Below are 15,413 nucleotides of genomic sequence, written 5' to 3'. Positions count from 1 at the left end.
GTGATTGTAGTAGAATGAGGAAATGAATGCGCCCGCAGAACAGCTTTCAAATTTCATTCAACTACCTAGTCGCAAAAAAGCACAATAATTTTCACGTTAAATGCTGATCAATTACAATTAATAATCTTACTTATTAATCATTTGATGTTTTTTTTTGAAGTTTCAATTAACATTACAGAAAAGTTAATAACCAATCATCGTTATTATAAATGAAATCGAAACAATTTATAAATAATTTATTAAAGTTTTGTTCAAAAGTACCAATGCTGCCGTTTTTATGCACTTATAGTTTAACAGAAATAGTAACAACAGTGTTATAATCAGGAATGTAAACGACTTTTTGTAGCAATTCAGCCGGTGTAATCAATCTGTAACGCAATACAAGCAGGCAGTTGAACATTCATGCAATTCACGGACGCGGTTGATTATTCTTGCAATTTCTAGCTACATTTCTAACCAGTAAAACAATAACATTCACAACGCAATTCGCAACAGAGTTGTAGGTTGTTATCTACACTCATTTTCAGATTAGTCAAACATGATATTTTAGTAATTGTTAATCAAGAATTAAGATAAGTTTGCTTTGTTAAAAAAACATATCGTTTCGGTTGTACTGCTAGATTAAAGGTTTAATGGCTGAACTTATGTAATCTGTACTGGTAAACTAATGTGAATAATAAAGTTAAATAACGAATGAATCAATTAATCTTACTTAATTATCCGGCGCTACGACGGCTTTGCGGTTTTTCAATCAATTAAACAGGATATAGGTATTTTTACCCTTTAAGAATATAATACACTAATAAAAGAGTAATAGCATTTCATACACATTTTAGTTTAATATCAATTTTACTTAAACTTTAATCATACATATATATCATATCATATGTTATATTTTAATCATATGTTATATTTTACAACAAAGCTTCTGACCATTTCATGAATGATCGCAAGTAACAGTAAATTTATCATATCAGGTACAAATCGTTAAGATACATTCAGTTCTTGTATTTGAATGGATTGAAGCCGAGTTCAACATGAAACAAAATACAGTCGTTGCCACCTAATTTTACCTCGAAGGCATCAATTTTTGACAGTGTGTATCAATTTTTGACTTATGTTTGTCTGTTAGTTTGACACGTGTAGTGACAAAAACTGTAGGTGACAACGACTGTATCTTGTAAAGTAATTTTACAAGATACAGTCGTTGCCACCTAATTTTGGCTCTAAGGCATCAATTTTTTACTCTTGTAAGAATCATGATAATTTTACAATGTATTTTAGCACATTTTTAACAAATGTAATTTTAAATCACATAAATAATACAAAAATATGCCCATCATGGGCTCAATCCTAGAATGAACCGCCCCCCCGTAGCAAGGATTGACTATCCGGCTGCGTGGTAATGAATTATGCCTCGAAAGCCAGTATAGGCCGGCATGTCCGCGTAGGACGTTATGCCAAATAGAAGAAATAATACAAAAACTGTGTATTTTCATAGTTTTTTGAGAAAAAAAATGAAATTTAATTAATTTTAGAGCCGTTGTTAAAACTTACAAATACATGCCAATATTTTCACTTCATTAAAACTTACAAAATAGACATATCAATTGCTATATTTTAACTTCTATCAACTTCTTCTTCTTTCTATTCACTTCTTAGCTTAATTTCAATAATTTCAGAACAAACAGTTTCAGAAATTACGTATAATTGTGTAAATAAAGCGATTGACTCACAGTTCAAAATTGATGCGCACTGTCAAAAATTGATGTCTTGGAGGCAAAAATTGTGACACGATATCAAAAATTGGTGCCTTTGAGACAAAAATAGGTGAGTAAGAGTCAAAATTTTGCGACAACGACTGTATTTGAGCAGACTATAATAATTTTAAATTACAAAAAAAAAAACAATGCCGTGTAGTGTAAAAACCGTGTAGTTTGATTTTTTTTAGAAAGTTTAAGAAGTTTAATGAATTCTGAATCCTTTGTTTACACCTGCAAATACAAGCCAACTTTTTTTTACTTCTTTGAAACATCCAAAATTGGCAGAACAGTTGTTATATTTTGAATTCTATCAATTAAATTAGTAGCTACTTGACTTGTTTTCAATAATTTTGGAACAAACAGTTTGAAATTTTGTAAATAAAGTGAAATACCCACAGTGAAAAATGTAGTCTTATGTCTTAGAGACAAAAATAGGTGAGTTAGAGAAAAAAATTAGAGCATCAACGATTACAATTACTGACCAAACCAACAAACGAATGAAATACACGACAAAAACTGCACGAAATACAAATCGCCAACTGTAAAACCTTTTAATTAAAACCACATTTATTGAGCGAAAGTCAGAAAAAAAGGTCCATTCCTTTCGCCCGATGTAAAAGAGAGGTTTCAAAAGCAGTCATGATTGTTCGTCGAACACTCATTAACCAACTTGAACATTTCATTACTTTGCCCAGCGAAACAGGAACTGCTTGCATTAGCATTTCAGCTCTTCTTCGTGCCCTTTCCGCTTAGCAGCCCGCATCAACACCGCACCGAGGTTCTACAAGAGGATTCGCTCGCTCTTACACCACCAGCCCAGCGTGTCCCAGGCTTTCTATTGAAAGTACGAGTGCATCCTTCGGGAGAAGACACTTGCTCGTTTCATTACTCATTTAAAACGACTTGCCTGCTTCTCCCGCGGTCTGACTGCGCTTGCATTCCTTCGACCCCTTCGCCGAACCACTAAAGCTCGTTAAAAAGGATCCCCCCCCCCCCTTTAGCACACACTGTTCGAACCAGGGGACTATTCCCATTGCTCCCGAGCACACAACAGCCCGTCAATCCGGTGTGTGTCTCGTTACCTCCTGATGCTGCTTTCGTGTGCGCGTAGTTCATTTACCGATCGGTGCAACCCTGACGTACGGCGACGTAGTGCGTCTATATCCTCCTGTGCACAATTTCTCGTGGTTCAAGGTTCTAGCTTATACGCAGCGCCAAACTCGCCTCCGCCCCGGTGCGAGACCCTGCCTTACAAAGCGGTGACTAACGCTCCTGTCTCCTCCTCAAGTCGGCTCAAGTTCTTGTCTCTCTCTCTCTCCCGGAGGAGTTTTTATTGTAACCCTTCCCGTGGATGTTGGTTTTAAAACGCGGAACCAAACCCCATTCAACCGTCGTGCTCGATGCAGAATTACGATGTACCGTGTGCGAGGGCGTCTAAGTGTGTGTGTGTCTGTGTGCGTCAGATGTGGTGCATGAAAAACCAGTTTCACAAAACCAGCAAGGACAGGTTGGGCGTGCAAATGCGAGTGCACTCTCTCTCTGGCACTCCGACCGGTCGCAGTCTTGTCGCGGAACGGACAAAGAAAACAGACGATGGGTGCAGTTGCAACTCCCCTTTCCAACGCGTTTGAAGCGCCGTATTTCACTGCGAGTTCTTTGACTTGCGTCCGTTGCGTGGCGCAAGGTTTTTGGGACGGAGGAGTTCAGTGCAGTTGAAGCAGTCCCTGTGCCCGTCCCGTTCAGCTGTTTTGATGTTGAGGTGATGAAGCGAACGAATCCATTCCCTCGCAGCATTTGCATGCGAACCATGGGTGCTTTATGGGTGACACCGAAAACAACACAGCAGCTGGGCTGCGCGTTGTGTGACAGACGGCAACGACCGAAAACCCGATAAAGCCGTACCAAGGCAACGACTCCGGGATGCCTCACGGAGGGCGTATGCATTGATAAGTTCACGGAACTAGCCAGGAAAGCGGTCCGGTTGCCCCGGAAAGCGATAAACGCCACCATCAGGCGCACCAGGGCAAGCGTAATGTATGGCGTTGATAGTGTGTTAAGAATTCATTTCCTCTAAACAAGTGCCATTATCGGTGAAAAGGATAATATTATGACTAACCGCATAAAAAATAACTACTTCCTCCCCTCGGCAAAATCAATCACCCTCGCTCGGGTGAGTTTCTTATCCACCGCTCCGATCGAATGGACAAATAAAACGTAATAAAAACACTCGCGATAATGAGATGGCACGCGAGCGCCATCTGGACACGCCGTCGTCTGTGTGTCATCATCAGCAGCCTCCCTCCGACCGTCATTATCATAAACCAATACAATCATCTTGCTAAAAACGGCTGCCGCTGTTTACTGATGCTGTGATGAAAAATCGAACCAAGTGGATGTAAATCCGGTTGAGTTCTGCATGGGTTTTTTTCTGCTCGTTTTTCCACCTCGTCGGACCGCAAAACCATTCGGGTGGCACCACTCAACCAGAACAGAAGGCAAACTCGAACGGAAGAAAAACGCCCACCATTCGCACCGTTGCTGCTTAAGTAATCTAATCTTTTCTTTCTGCCTGCTGCTTTCCACTGGAACCACTTCCGGGGCGTGGGACCGTGGAACCGTCCGAAAAGGGAGGGGAGGTCTTTGTTGGAAAGGCTTTTTCGGGTTTGGAAAGTTTCAGTGCGTAACAGTGCGAGATTTCCTTGCGCACTTTTGTGTTAGTGTGAAGTGGAATCCTTTTTTGGGTTTTTTTGCTCTTTCCTTGGGCTGCTTAGCAACGTTGCAAAGTCGTTTTAGGAAGCTCTGTCGCATCAACGGCACCATTGCGAATCTCGTCCCCTAAACACCTAAATCCCACACACATCCTTACCCGACCTACGATGAGGAAACTTAGACACCAGTCCGTCCATGCCGGGAAAAGACACGGAAGCAGGAAATGGGAAACTTTTAATGAAGGAACAGAGAGAGAGAGAACAAGGCAAAACTAAAGCTGAACAAAAAAGGCACGAAACACTATTAAACGCTTCTGTCCAACCATCGGCCTGAAGGACAAGCAAAGCGCACATTCTCTCACACACACAGCCAGTAGGCAGAACATCTCTCTCTCTCCGTGTGAGTGCGAGCATGGTGGTGGTGACGTTGTCATCTTGTTCTGCTATTCCCTTTACGCCATTTCCCTTTTTTCCGGCCAAAGGTTTTCCTGGCGGTGGAAGCTTCTTCAGTAATCCAGTGATAATGACCGGATGGTGGTGATAATGTTGGGGTTTGGTTTAAGCGCACCAGTCCCTGCTTTCCTCACACCAATCTCGGTGGCCCGCCAAGGAGGGCAAGTTTTTACGCTCTGCTAAGCATTGAGATTTTTTCTTTTGGAATAACGACGAAGTATACAGAAGGCCCAGTGGTAGTGAAGTACGTAAGAAGTGGTGTTTGCTGGGTGCTATAAATTTATTATTTAATTAATATCTTGTAACATTATTGCGGCCAACAGTTCGTTTAATCAATTCAGCTAACTGGAGTTGGAGTTGGGACGCTGTTGCGCTTGGTTATGTCAATTTGGCATCATTGTTGCAGGCTTGTATAATATAGAGATTGCGTACAGTAAATTGTGTTTTTTTAGTTCGATATAAAGAAATATGTCAAACTTGTTCGTTTTAGTGAGTAAACAATGAGGTTTCCCTGTTCAAAGACCGTTTCAAGTCCCTGGTTAGTTTCGGCAGTATCTTGTATCCGTCATGATACTGGGTGGCAATCTCCAACACTTAAAAGATAAATCTGAACCCAGGTAGATTGATTTGCGTATGCATACTACCTAACAGACAACATGTTCTGATCCGTCTGGAGACTTCGTGTCAGTTACATCGTCAGCTCCAAACACCAATCGAACATGACACCGGACTCAAAGAAACGAATTGAGTTTTATGGAGCTGCACAGTCAGACATCTCGAACAAATAAGACAAGCAGATCCTTCTCGATCCTGTCAAATTCCATACATTTGTCATGTCTGATGTCTTGTTCGATAACAGCCAGAACGTAGTAAACGTACGTACGTAATAAATAAATAAATAAACTACTTGTGACCTCACAGGAGCTCCAGGAGAAATTGTATCCTAGAAGATGTTATGATATTTATCAAACAATTAATTGTCTTCTACTTATTAAGAGCCGGACTCGTAGTACAGTCGTCAACTCGTACGACTTAACAACATGCCCGTCATGGGTTCAATCCCCAAATAGACCGCGCCGCCATACGTAGGACTGACTATCCTGCTATGGGGGGTATCAATTAGTCACTGAAAGCCAAGCCCACAAGTGGGTACAGGCAGGCCTTGACCGACATCGGTTGTTGAGCCAAAGAAGAAGAAGAAGACTTATTAAGAAAAATTGAAATTCCCAAGGACTAAAACGAAGAATTACAGACGATGGTTTTCAAATTCTGAAAAAAGATGAACTAATATTTTCATTTAGAACATGGGTTTTTTCCAAAAACGAATGAAAAACAAAGCTGATGTTTTATTACAGAGTTTTCCAAGTCACTTTCGAATGTGCACATCATAATTTACCGCCTCGTAGATGTTTTTCAGCAACTGTGAAATGGTTTATTAGCTTCATAATCAAATTTCAGTTTTTACACATGATTTTCAACACATCACAACGAACTGTCATACTGGATGCAGCTTGAGACGTGTTGAAAATCATGCTGAAAAAGTTAAAAATTATTATGATGGAAATGAAATATCAGATTGATGTGGATAAACATCTTGCACGCGGTGAATAACAACATTTACATTCGACACTGGCTAGAGAAACCCCTGTAAAAATGTCTACATCCGTAATTGACTAGGAAAAACCCTGTAATATTTTTTTAATTTCTTCAGCATACTTTTCAACCCTTCAACGAGCTGCAACTATCGTTTTTTTCAACCAGGGTTTGAAGCCGGATCGCTTCTCCCGTTGATAGTTGAAGTGTTGAAAATCATGCTGAAGAAGTTAAAAATTATTATGATGGAAATGAAATATCAAAGTGATGTGGAATAACATTTTGCACACGTTGAAAAACAATGTTTACATTTGCAAGTGACTTAGAAAACTCTGTAAGATCAGGACGGTATCGACTGGTAAGGACTGAAGTGTACATAAATATAAATTCTAGGACTAACGTCACTTTGGAGTTCATTTGGACATCAGGATGGTACAAGTATTTATGTCGTCAGGTGAACTGAAGGGACGAACAAGTCCAATAAAAGCTAAAGTCTCTAGGAACACAAAAAAGATAGTTGAAGTATAGTCTAATCTCTGGGACGGGCTATTCAGGTTACCACTAATACTCCTCTTTGCACATTACATTGCTGTTCAACTAATAAGGTTATTAATACTGGATAGTATTGGTACCTTGTCTAAGTATTATATGAAGAGAAAACGATCTTCAATTTCTTGCAGTAAGTTCGTACTACGTCCAGCGCCCCTTTTTTCTAGCTATCTATGACCGAGACTCCTTCAAGCGTACGCCTTAGTAATTGGACAGTATCTAAAAAGTGTCCTTAAACGATGTATTTGTAAGAACTTTTCTGACTTCAAATTTGAGAATATAACGGGAGCTACGTATGACATAATTAGTCCCACATGTTTCATTATTGCATCTTTCAACCAATTCTCGCTAGCTAGAATGAAAAATCGATTTCTAATCTTTTTCAAGCACGTCAACAATTAGCATTGTTTTGAACCACCTTTCCTCACCATTGCATGAGTACGTTTAATTCAGTTTAAAAAAAAAAGTAAACGCTCACACTTATACATCGTCGTCTAAACGGTGGCGGCCAATTCCACGGTACGTGTGATGCAACACGATTTTCTTATTTGCGCGCGTTCAATATCAAAGCAAGTAAATCGACAGCAATTGCTGGCCGATTGATTGTCGGCTCTCCCACCGGGGGGGGGGGGGGGGGGGGGGGGGCGTACCGTGCTGAGCAGCAAACCATCGTCCAATAAATCGTGCGTGCGCCGCTCACGGGGTGCGATGTGATGGTCATTAACGCTTCGAGGGTCATCATATGTACCACGGTTCGGTGGTCCAAAGTGGTCGCGCGCCCGCGCTCACGACTCCCACTTTGTGTTCAGTGAACTCGAACACGCAACACCCGGCCACTTGTCCGGTAGCAGCAGCAGCAGCAACAGCAGCAACCGTTGGTATCTCCCACCCTCGCATCACTTATCAACTTGTGCCCCAGTGACAGCCCGTCTCGCTTGCGCGCCCGTTTGACGGTGGCCACCCATAGTTTGCTGCACAGTGCTGCGGCGCTGGTCGTTCCAAAATATGCAACATAAGGGGCCGAGGCGCGTTAAAGTTCAAACGAGCTTCGGCCGCAAGCTGACAAGCAACTTCATCTTCACGACCTTGTTGCGAGCGGTGTGTTGCTGACCTGTGGCGTGCTCGCGCAAAGGAAATGGCTACGAAAGGTGGCGCTCTCGCTGGTCGTTCCACCGGCTCAAGATTTCCATACACACAGACACAGCTAAAACAAGTGATCAACAACAACAACTGTAGGAAAAAGTATGGGTAGCATCACCCACCACCCGATCTGTGCTGTATTGCGTTGCTTTATAAATGCCGGAAATTAATGCTTTGTGTTGCGAAGGCTCCGGTCTCTGGCAGTTAGCAGAGCGCGGTGGCCGTTCAGCAGCCAATTGGCAGCCGTAGCGAGAGCTGGTAGATCATTCTGTTTACAAAAACCGAACCGAAAAATATTGTTTCGCCGCTCTACAACGGCTGATGCGCTTTTATGTCTTTTTCTCGCTCTCTCTTTCTCTCCCTCGCTGTCTATCTCTTTCAACGTTACAACCGGAAGAAAGACGATGGTTGATATTTAATTTATTAAAGCTAATATTAATCCAACCGGCCAAATGAGAGACGAGCTGGAGGCGAACCAAACGAAGTTAGCGGAAATATAAATCGCACCGGGTGAGCTTAATGGGTTGAGCGATTTTTTGTTGTTGTTATTCAGGAGGAACGGTCCGAAAAGACCGCTATTGCTATGTGAGTTGAGCGATTTATTCACCAAAAAAAGGTTGGATTGATTAATTTTTAATTTCAGTTTTAAAGCGACAGACAACCATTTAATTGCAACGCCATCCATCACGCTCTGTGATTTGGTTTGATAACATCTCGGAAGGGGGGGGGGGGGTTCTTTTAAAGAAAAAAGCTTTATCTTATCTCTGTTTTTTTGGTTTGCTTTTCTTATAAATATTTACAAACGTCTTTCATCCTTATTTTTACCAATTTCAACATCAATTGTGCGCCAATGATAACGTTAAAAAAAATCAGGCAAACACGATTCACCCCAGGCCTTGCAGTGGGAATGTTATGGGATAACACCGCGACATCGCTGACCTTTTTTGAATGATCCACTTCTGTCTGTAGCAGCACCACCACCACCACCTTCATAAATCAATTGCATTCCCTCCTCTCTAGTGCAGCCAATTGACTAGCGCTCAATCAATACGGATGACCCTGGGTTGCACCAGTGGCCCCATCATCATCAGCAGACCCGATAGGTCATAAAATGAGTCCACAAACACACACACACATACACGCGCGCCCATAATAAAGGGTCTCTTATTGATCAGTTTTATTAATCACTTGACTGCACTTGCACTGGAAGGAAAACTTTCATCACCATCATCATCATCATCATCATCATTATATGGAGGTCAGCTGCATCATGGCAAACATTCTAACGGTAGATTTCTGCCCTCCCCTTTTTCACCAATACCATCACCACCAGATAAACGTATGCAAATCTTACCTTTTCCTGCCTCACTGCCGCCCACTGCCGCTGGTCGGATGGAAAGAAAACGGTCCGCGGACCGGTCTCGATGCAAACTGATCCTCCCGACAACAACAACAACAACCACAACAACAAACACCGTTGGATGCAAGAGGAAGGTTTGAGAATTATTGCAGCTGCTTATTATCCGGTCCAGTCGCCGGCGGGTGCTGCTTAACCGGGTTCAACTTCCGGCACCAATTCCGCACCCGGCGTCTCTGATAAGCAGCAATGCACCGAAGGCGCGCACTCACACACACACACAGCCACTCAGTGCCGTTGGTCTGGCTTTCCAACGTTTAGTGGGATTTTGTATTTTATTCTATTTGCATTCGGCTCAGAGATGCACTCTTGGCTCAGACGGGCTGCTGCATCTTCCAGCCAGCGAGAATGGCCGGCCGGATTTAGTACTGTTTACACTACTTTAAGGGGGGAAGCACCAGCTCCAGTGGGGGTGTTATTTTTGCGCAACACAACACCGAGCTTGCCTGCACACACACACACACACACGCCCGACGGAAGAGGCGGAAACCATTTTAGGTCACTGAACGATACATTGTAGCGCTGTACAAAGAAGAACTTTTGTGCATAACATCGCGGGCGCGCGATTGCTTCAGCGTGTGACCTTGTGCACTTTTTCGCTCCGATTTCACTCTGACAGCATAAATTAGCACACACTTAAACACACGCGCGCGCGGGCACAGTCACTCACTCACAGCTTCTTGTGCACGGGGTGGCAAAAAAAGAAGGAAAAAAACACACACACGCACACGAACTAATCCTTCACCTTGCGCCATCCGGGGCAGGGCGCTCTCAACGCGCAAACAGCTGTCCGATAGCTTTCGCGACAAAACATAAAAACCCCCCGAAAACACTACAACGATGACCTTCTGTCGTGCTGGTTTTTGGCAGACTTTCAGCTTGTCCCAGACGCACCCGTCAAAGTCGCATCAAAGGTGGCGATAATTGTGAATTGAAGCGTCCGCGCGTTGTCGTGGCGACCGTAGCAATCAATAAAGCCTAAAAACGGACGCCCTAAAATTCGCATAAAGCTAACCTCGCTGAAAAATAGGGTTCATTATTGATGAAGCTTGTGCGTGTGCTTCCGTTTTTTAGTGTCGCAATTTTCGCTTCATTTTTATTTACATATTTGTCTACAAATTAACACGTGAAAAGCAGTTTTCACGACACAAAACCAAAAAGCAAATCGTTTTGCAACGAACGCTGCACATAAATTACTCCAGTGGCTTCGAAAACAAAAACCGGTACACAATTTCGCATTACAACCTGATTCTTCCCTACCCACACACAAACATACACACACACACCCATACACACTCACCCAACTCACTTTGCTGTTATTGTACGCCGTATTCTTGCTTCTCCGGTTCTTGGGTTCGCCCTTCACTTATGCGCCAGAAGCCAGCGTACGAAGCCACGCGTTCAATAACGTTTTGCTAGCTCTGCTCTGGTAGCCTCTGCGTGTGATCTGATCCGCGGCAGCACGCGACGATCCATACACGACCACAGTTCGACACAAACTTGTGCGTGCGACGGAGTTTCGCGCTGGCCGTACCCGCGTCGCGTGCTTCGAGCATGGGTGCACAACCCGAAACCCGAGCGGCCGCATGGTCCGACCCGAGCGGGGGCCGATAGTTTATCGATCCGCTTTGTTTACGGCTCGGGGCACAGCGGGCACGATGAAGTGGCGCTGTGGCAAACATATATTTATTTATTGTCTGAAAAATTAAACAAAATTCTTTAATTAAATTGTAAAATTGGTCGCTAGCTTAAAATAGATAAATTGGAAAATGATATTAAAAAAAAATTAAGATATTAGGATAAAATTAAAAAAAGGTTTTATCGTGTAAGATTTGTTTCTAATTCTTCTTGAATTGTTGTTGCATTGAATGTTTGAAAACTAGCATAAGAACATTTATTTATATGTTTTACCAAATTTGTATAAGAAATTTGGGTTTCTTATTATTTGGCCCTACAAACGTATCATAAACACAAACGTACCGGTACCACTAAAAGGGCTCGGGATCGTTATACCCATAGCAGGAGAGTGATGTTCACTTATAACTTAGTATATTCCCACGATTTTTTGATCGTATACCATAGATTTTTGGTGCGTTCCCATAATTTATTGGTATTTTCCGATTGGATATCAATACAATTGGACCAAAAAATTCTGGGAAACGTCCAAAATATCGTAGGAACGCACCAAAAAAAATATGGGAACCCACCAAAACTTGATGGGAACCAACCAATAAATCGTGAGAAATCCTGTATTGACTCTTTCATATGTGAAATGAAGGTAATGTAATGGAAATTGGACTCTATAGCACCCTTGTTGGACTATCCAATAGGAATTTGCAAGGCGCCTGTCCGTAAACCGTGCTTTAGAGTCCCATTTTCCAATATATGAAATTCACTTCCAATACGAAAGAGTCAAGAAAGTGTCCGACAACTATGAGAACCCCTGGAAAACCCTGTAACGATAATTTCATAACAACGATAAGCAATAAAAAGCTCAATGTATTACAAGTATCACTCTGTACCTACTCTCAAGACATATAACTACGATGTAGCAAGAAACATCTGAAAGCTATAGCCATAAAGCCGAGAAAGCTTTTGTTTATAGCACAGAATAGCATACGGGAGCTTTCAAGCTCCGTTCGACCAACAACACCAGGCGACTCCATCGGGACAAAAGCTGTTATCAATATCAAATTATCGATCGGTAAGTACGTATTCTGAAAATAACATTTCATTTTGGTTTGTAATTATTTCCTTTTTTCTAGATTAGCAAATAAATAAAACTATCAGCACATATTCGGTCAGTGACTTTGATTTTCAGTTAAAAGCTAATCTGTTAGAAGCTGTAAGTATATGAATCTAATAAATATTCAACAATAAAATGAGCATAATTGACAAATTGGGTCAACAAAAGCCCTAATTTTAAATTTAAATGTAAATGGTATGGCGGTAGACAAACAATTGGAATATTCATACTTCTATACATTTTGAGGGTTTAAAAGCATTAGGACGCATTAAAAATAATATTAGCGATAATTTCTTTCGTTCGTTTCAAAAATGTTACCTTATATCTCGATTATATTAATCCATTTTCTGTTTATTTACCATGTTTGTTTCCAACCGTATTTCGGCCTCATCTTTATGCTCCTCAGTTTCATTCATTCCTCTGTAGTATCTTCTTCTACTATCACTATGCTTTCTTGGGTATGTGCATTCATGAGGTTACCAGGGAGAAACAATAAACAGATTGAACGTCCGATAGACGCCAAACCAATTCACGCGATGTTATCCTTTGGCTTTAAATTTATTTTTACAGCCAAACGAAAGTGGGAAAACTTGGAAAGAAATCAATCAAAAGTCAAATATGTTACAAAAATACACACTAACAGATACAGGGAAGAACAACCGTCGTTCGAAAACGTATTGCAAATCATACCGTAACAAAATTAAAGTAAATCCAAAATGCATTTCAACCGGACGCAACACATCCGACGCATTGTGTACACGGTGTTTCCCATTTCTTTTTAGGATATATGTTTACTCTCTCCCCCACCATAGTGAAAGGGTTGATTGGTAGTGATTACTCATAGTTTGTAGATAGGTTAGTTGGTTTTCTTGTGTTTGTTTCTAAATTGCATCACACTCAAGTCTCTTCTAGTATCGTTTCGTTTTAAAAGGCAATAGAATGTAATTCAGTTACATTGCAGTGATTTTAAGTGTATTGGTTTCCTTCCATTAGCTTGCACTTCCCGTGCCCATCCGATCGTACTACATGTTTCCCCCCTCTGATATACGTTTTGCTAAGCTCAGCTTTAGTTACGCTGGAACTTGCACCCAACATTTGGACCACAGTGTTCTGAAAACATATATTCCGCGCACACGTAAGGTAGTGTGACATGATTTGGGCAAATTTAAATTGATGGCACTTGGCTGGTTTATACTTGCTTTTGCTACTCTCTCCTATCGATTATGTTGATAGTACAGTTGTGTTTTGCTGTTTTTCCCGTTCCTTCTCTCTCTCTCTCTCGCTGTCTCTCGCGTTTGATTGATGATATTACAATTAAATGACAGTGCTTCGTCCCTAAAAAAAATGATTGCTTATTACGAATACGTCCAGTACTGCGATTGCAGTTGATTGAATGATACACATTGCTTCCATTAAATACAGCGTGTTGGTGTGGAGTTTGCATACTATTCTGCTTCCGCTTCAGCTCCTTCTCTTGCGTGACGTACCACCCTTTGCGCCGGTAGAGTTTAAGAATTTAATTTAAAAAACATAATTGTGTGGAAACTTTCGTACGTTGGTATCTGTTACGTTTCGTACAGTAAGGGAAGATTATAGATTACATGTCCCATTTCGCGTCCGTTTGCTAACACTACCAACACACTCTCTTCTTTTCGATGCCATCGCGTACCCGTGTGCAGTATATGTATGTTGAAAGTGCTTTGTATTATTTCGACTTTTAAAACTACAAATGTCTTCTTTTATTGCCCATCGTATGGAAGCAGCGCGTTAAGTATACCGCATAGAACTGATTAACAGTGCAACTGTGAGGGTGGGGGCGCGTCATCGCGCAGCATGGTCTTTTGCTTGATTTAGTCATCTCTCTCTACCTGGCTGCTAGTGGTTTTGTAGGTTCTTTCTTTGCTTAACAAAATAAATACATTCAAAAAAGAAAGTACAGATACACACACTCAAACACAAACACAAATGGGTTACACAATGAAACACATGAAAACTCCTAGACCTCGTCAATATTAACTGGCTTTAGAAAAGAATATTTGAAAAAAAAAAATGCAGGACAACTAAAACAAAAAAAGAAACATAAAAGAACACAAACAGTTAGGATGTAAATTCATTGCAACAAGAATTCCATTTCTAAACTACACACTTATGTACCGATTTTAATTTTAAATAACTAAAGCGAGAAATGCTTCTCATTTGCTAGCTCACGCCACCTGATTTCAGCGAATGTTTGCGCTGCGATTGCGTCCAAGTTGGTGGTGCTTTTGAAGTTACTTGCTATAGTAATTTGTAGATCGATGTTTTACATCCTTATACCGCCATTTACGATAAACACCGGAAACAGTACTCCACTGTCACCGGAACCACTCTCTCCCTCTCTCTATCTCTCCTTTATGATGCCACCATGGAAAGAACACGTGTTGTTTTGTCATATGCGGGGAAGCAATGAGGATTCTTTGCTGATTGTTGGAGTTAATGGTGTTGGTAAGGAAACAGGGTAAAACTCATCATTTTACACCACGCTCGCTCGCGCTTTATCCCCCCCCCCCCCCCCCTGTGCCCAAGAGACACGCCCGACGCAAACGTTAAACCTAATGACTTACAATTTTGCCGACGCAACACCAAACAGCTATCGCTACAAAAATAAAGTCTCTGTCTTTGCTACCGCGTATGTTACACTCGATCTCGTAGTCGTCAGCGTTACCCTACCCCACTATTACTATACAATTTTCGATAAATAAAGGCCTGCCGCACACCACCACAGCCGAGTTTCAGCTTCATCCCTCGTGAAAGGATGGAATGAACCCAGCCTGGTGCAGGCCGCTGGCTTTAGCGGGTTTTAGTGTTCTGCTGTGTTTTTTTTTCTTCTTAAAAACCCCCCAAAAATATTATTCTATTCAAGTGCAATGTGTTTGTTACGATGTTTTGGTTGTTTCACACACACACACACACACACACACACACACACCCACACATACATATCGTCCTCGTTCCTGTGTGTGTGTTTTTTTTCGTACTTTTTCGCAAGAAAGCATCCATTATTA

General features: G+C 41.6%; 1 protein-coding gene across 2 annotated transcripts in view; it reads right to left on the bottom strand.

Moving 5' to 3' along the window:
* Positions 1 to 11,177, bottom strand: part of LOC120957566 (ubiquitin-conjugating enzyme E2Q-like protein 1) — a 40,508-nt gene extending 29,331 nt beyond the window's left edge. The window contains exon 1 of one of the 2 annotated variants that reach the window (XM_040379838.2): positions 10,924 to 11,177. The gene's annotated coding sequence lies outside the window, so the exon portion shown is untranslated. The remainder of the gene's footprint in view (positions 1 to 10,923) is intronic. The other variant, XM_040379837.2, reaches the window with a different exon arrangement.
* Positions 11,178 to 15,413: the final 4,236 nt, after the last annotated feature.

Source organism: Anopheles coluzzii, chromosome 3 (genome assembly GCF_943734685.1).
Source record: "Anopheles coluzzii chromosome 3, AcolN3, whole genome shotgun sequence".
In the NCBI taxonomy this organism is placed as follows: domain Eukaryota; kingdom Metazoa; phylum Arthropoda; class Insecta; order Diptera; family Culicidae; genus Anopheles; species Anopheles coluzzii.
This window is presented reverse-complemented; position numbering and strand designations above follow the sequence as displayed.